Raw genomic sequence first — 5,674 nt, forward strand, 5'->3', positions numbered from 1 at the left:
AGACAGGCCATCAGCAAATCCCCAAGAATGGGACAGAAAAGACAGGCACGGGCAACCATTAGTCTACTAGTGGAAGATAACCAATTGATTGACATAAGGAATTGGGCTACAGCAAAGGGCATGTGGAATGCATTGAGAAATTTGCATAAAAGAACTGGTTTGAGCAGTAGAGGAAAACTATTCCTTTTGAGGAAGCTGTGCAAAATGAAACTTGGGAAAGGAACAGGAATGCAAGACCACATAAATGCCATGCTGGAAGTGGTGGCACAATTGCGTCGAATAGGGGAAGATTAGCTCTGGCCGCATGGAGGGAGCTCCGGCGTCATGGCAATGGCAGTGCAGCAGCAGGGCAGAGTCAACCTGAAGGAGCAGCGCTATGACCGGCAGCTCAGGCTATGGGGTGACCATGGACAAGAAGCTTTAGAAGCTGCTCACATTTGTGTGATAAATGCAACTGCAACTGAACAGAGATCCTGGAAAACTCACATTTGTGTGATAAAAGTAACTGCGACTGAACAGAGATCCTGAAAAACTTAGTACTGCCAGGTGTTGGATAGTTTACAATTGTAGATGGGAATCAAGTCACCAGTGAAGATCTTGGTAATAATTTTTTTTCCTGCAAAGAAGCAATATTGGCCAGAATCGAACCCAGTGCACAACTGAACCATTGCTGGAATTGAACAGTGATGTTCTGGGGAATTATGTGGAAGATAATCCAGATAAACATCTAGACAATGATTCCTCCTTTTTCTGTTGGTTAAACATAGTGATTGCAACCCAGCTTCCAGAAAGTACACTGATCCGGCTAGCTGAAGTTCTCTGGAATTACGGCATCCCACTTTTAGTTTGTCAGACTTATGGTTTAGTAGGATACAAGAATCATTATTACCCAGTTGTAGAATCTCACCCGGATAACGCATTAGATGATTTGAGGCAGGACAACCGATTTCCAGAACTGAGGGAGCGTGTTCAGACGTATGACTTTGATCATATGGAGAAAAAGGACCATAGCCACATTCCATGGATTGTGACTGTAGCCAAGTATCTAGAAAAATGGCACAATGAGAACGGTGGTCAGATGACAAAGAACTACAAAGAAAAGGAAGCTTTCTGAGAGATGATTAGGCAAGGAATCTTAAAGAATGAAAATGGAGGCCTAGAAGATGAAGAAAACTTTGAAGGAGCTATTAAAAACATGAACACCACAATATCTGTGACTAAGATAACACGTTGTATTGAAGACATCTTCAGTGATGATTGTTGCATCAATCTCTTGCAGCAGACAGCACCTTTCTGGATTTTGGCCCGAGCTATAAAGGTATTTGTGGCAAAAGAGAGTCAAAGCAATTTACCTTTCAGGGGCACAATTCCAGATATGATAGCAGATTCTGGTAAATTTATCAAAATGAAAAAATAAAAGAAGTGCTCATAAATGAAAACTTCACCAGAAGTAAAGCAGATCCTTGCCTATATTCAAAGAAAGTGGACAATCGATGGATCTTTCTTCTGGTCCACATGGGTGACCTACTGATATGTTTTGAACAAGAAGGGGATGACAGTGGAAAAATGAAAGCATATACTGCCCCCTCGGCCTTCACCGTAGATTACATTACAAACTAAGGATGTGCACAAACCCATTTGGAGGCCCTTTTAAGGGCCTCCAAACCAGTTCGAGCAATTGGTTGTTAGACCAGTTCAAAGGGTGGGGGAGGGTGCACTTACCCCTCCTCCACTTTCCCCCCACCGGCACTCAGTTTTGCAAGGTTCCTTTGGGGTGGAGGCATACCTCCGGGCCGCCCCATCCCCTTTTCACCCAGAAGTACTGGGCACGCATGTGCATGCTGGGCATGTGAGCACGCACGCCCAACATGCATCAGCCTTGCAAAATGGAGCACTGGTGGGAAGAAAGCAGAGGGAGGGATAAGTGCATCCTCCCCCGCCCTTAAAGTGTGACCCCCCCACCTTCAAACCACCCCCGCATGATTCTGTGCACATCCCTATTACGAACTACACAGCAAGTTAGGCTGCAGCTATTGCATATCCCAACACTCCTTCTCAACAGCTGAAGCACTAGCCCACTAAGTTCATTACCCTTGATAGCTTACAATACTTAGTGGGCTACTGCTTCAGCTGCTGAGAAGCATTAATCTACTTGGAAGCCAGAGGGGACACTATAGTTCATTTTATTTGGGTTGGGATAGTCGGGAGTTTCTCCTCTCCTTCCTGTTCCTATTTGTTCCTGTTCCTTTGTGTGTGACTTAGCAAGTTCTGTACTGACCTCTAAGCATTTGTCTCACAAGTAAATTTGTCTTAAACCTTGCACTGGTGTTCCTTCTGAAACCACGCAGACAGCTCACATTCAGCAACACTCTTCCACTGTTGCAAGCATAGCAAAATCCCTGTGTGTGTGTGTGTGTGTGTGTGTGTGTGTGTGTGAGAGAGAGAGAGAGAGAGAGAGAGAGAGAGAGAGAGAGAGAGAGAGAGAGAGAGAGAATTAACAAGGTTTCTTTCCTCAATGGTCAGACTTGTGGAATTTTTTTTAAAAGGTCACATTCATATTCTACATGCCTTTGGGGCACAACTGACTTTTTGAGACTTGGAAATTCCCAGGTCAGTCAATAGTTCAGGAGCCAATGCAATAGTCTCGAAATTATGTTCCCATTCTAAGAAGTTCTAGTCAATTGCATCAAGCAAAGACAGGCTGCATTCACACATAATGCGGAACTGCGAGTCCAATGGACCCATGGTTCTATTCCCTTCACCCCATGCCCTGCTCTCCTGTCCGCTTTCAGACAAAATGGAGAGCTCCCTCTCTGCAGTCAGTGAGACTGCAGAGATGAGGGGGAACTGGCTATGTGGGCTTGAAGGACAGCCTGCACAGCCAATCGTGCAAGGAGAGAGGAAACTTGCATGATAGTCTGTGCAGGAGCTGCCTCCCTCAATTCTGGTCCAGAGGAATGCAGCCTCCAGTGCTGCATCTGCATGCAACGGAGACCCCAGAACCCAGTTTTGAGTAGCAAAACTCACTACAAACTGAGAGTTCAAATTGGAGTCTCCAGAGTGATACCTCTGGCCGCAAAAGGTACATGACTGGAGTTGCACACATTCAGATGTAATGGTAGGTCAACCTCTGGCCCCTGCAACTCTGGTTTCCCGTTACATGTGAATATGGCCACAGTCCCATTGAGAGTAAAGAGTTAAGGTAATCAACTTCTGAGCATGCACTGACAGCCATTGCTGGTTTTGAGTACCTAATCTGATGAATGTAGATTGCACAGATGCAAAATCAGCACATAAATTCATAAAAGTCTGACTTGTCTTTCTGATTACGGTAAGAATGTTAGGGCAAGGAATCTCTCCTTGGAATACATCTGAGCATGACAGGTTGGGAAAATTAATATCCCAAGTTCATTATTTCCAAACACTGGGGATGTTTTTGTAAATGTATATAGAACTGATCTTCAGTCTTACTTGATTAAATGCATAATATAACTTTTGTGCAACTATTCTCAGAATTTTAAATTCTAACAATTTCCTACCATAAATTCTATCATAACATCAAAGGAAATAAGTAAGTAGTGCTATTTACCCTCAGGTGGTGGGGCGGGGACAGGAATTTTATCTCACAAACCTGGTCATGAATCGCCAGACCATGAATAGAACAAGAGCCCTCTTGCCCCCTTTTTATGTGAGTGGAAATGCAAAAGAACACTTAGGATAAAACCCCAGAGCCTACATGATGAAGAAAATCACTCAAAGTTTTCCAATGAAATTAAAAAGACAAGTTAGGCATTGCCTAAACCAGACTGCTTTGAGTAATGTTGCCTATAATGTCAGCCAATGCTTTTAGAAAATACAGAGGCGAGTCTCACGATCGGTGAGACTCGCCAGAGGGGGTTCTGCAGGGAGCGCGGGCTTAGCCCGCTCTCCCCGCAGACGATGCAGGCTGCAGCCCTGGGCGGCTGGATCGGCTGCCCACATGACTGCTGGCTCCGTCATGGAGCTGGCGGCCCCCGGAAGTTCCAGGATGCCCCACACGAGTGCACGGGGCATCCTGGAGATACCCTCAGGGCTGGGAGGCTGGTTTCAGCAGAGCTGTGCAGCAGTAACACATGATCGAAAAGACAGGATTAGCAGAGCGCTCGCTCCGTTAACCTCATCTAACGGGAGGGCTAGTTAAGTGGGTTACCCTCTTTGAAGACACTGGGTTCACCTGCAAGCCCGGTGGTTCTCACAATCACCAGAAAGCGGGCTAGGCTCCCTTAGCCTGCTTTTTGGAGATCGTGAGGATTGCCTCACTGTCTGCTACATACTAAGGCTGTGCAAACAACCGGGAGGTGGGGCGGGCAGCGGGAAGGCTGCACCAAACTTACCTCCCCTCACAGATGATCCTGCAATGGTGGTGGAAAGCATGAAGCACGCTCCCACATGATCTGCACTGCTGCATGCAGCACAGATTTCCAGAGGCTGGGATGATGCTCCCTGGCCTCCATGTATCCCATAATGCACCACATGATGAGCATAGTGCATTGGGGGATACCCCGTGCAACAGGCATTCTAGGTGCCTGTCTGTGCCCGCTCAGGCTGCAAACAACCTGAGCAGTCACATGACCTTGGAACCAGGATTAAGAGCACACTCACGCCCTTAACCTCATTTAGGCTGCTGTTGAGAACAGTCTTATTACTGTATAATGCTGCATCTTCTTTGCTTTGATTTCCTCAGTTCATATTCTGTTGTTCTTTGCCGGCTGATCATTCAGTCATCAGGTGGCAGCCCTTTTCAGGCCTCCTCCTCTCTGTCTGAGCTTTGCCCATGACCATCTCCTTTCACGTAAAAATGACCCTACTGCGTCAAAACAATAGTGCACCATACCCAAGATTCTGCAGCTAACAGCCACTGGTTGGCTTTGGGGTGAGCATAAAATAAAAGAGTAGCAATAAATAGTTTTATTCCCCATTGTTCACCACCAGTCAATATTCTGTCTCTAGATCCACCCCCCTGCAACAAAAATCTAATTTAGTCCAATAGCTTCCAGTATTACTTCTATCTTTTCACTAATGACCTCTCACCTTCTATCCAGTCATGCATCTCCAGCAGCCGTATCAAAACTGGTATCTTTCCTCCTCCTCCTTGCTCTCCATCCTAACACTAACATTCAATTGAAGAATATGTTATTCAAAGAACAGCATTGAGAATAAACAACTCTTATACTGCTGCTTAAAGTGGTTTTAATCTCTGTTTGGTTACTGGTTTAAATTTGTGCTTTTTTAATAGATGCCATTTGTGTTCATATTTCTGAAGTGTGTTTAATTATTTTATCACATTATTTATATTTTTGTAAGCAAATTTGATACTTAGCTTAAAACTGGATATAAATGAATAAAATAAAATAAAAATAAATACATAAATTGCAAATGCTAAATAACAGACTTGGCCAGGTCAAACAGGCAGATGGGGCTGACATGTAAGGGATTTCATTATGAGGGCAATATATAGGTTGAAAATGAAATGTGTTGGATCCCAACTCTATGAATATATTTCTTTCTACTCACAGAAGAAAGTGCTCACCTAAGGCCTTCTTTGACTCAGGTGGGGACCCCTTCCATTAGTCCACCTTTCTTTCTGTGAATATTGATGCACCTCAACCATACTCAACTTCTTAGTGGCTCAACT

General features: G+C 44.7%; 1 pseudogene; it reads left to right on the plus strand.

The window, feature by feature from the left end:
• Window positions 1-324: 324 nt before the first annotated feature.
• Window positions 325-1,417, plus strand: LOC128323194 (NEDD8-activating enzyme E1 regulatory subunit-like; annotated as a pseudogene).
• The last annotated feature ends 4,257 nt before the right edge of the window (window positions 1,418-5,674 follow it).

Source organism: Hemicordylus capensis, chromosome 4, assembly GCF_027244095.1.
Source record: "Hemicordylus capensis ecotype Gifberg chromosome 4, rHemCap1.1.pri, whole genome shotgun sequence".
NCBI lineage: Eukaryota > Metazoa > Chordata > Lepidosauria > Squamata > Cordylidae > Hemicordylus > Hemicordylus capensis.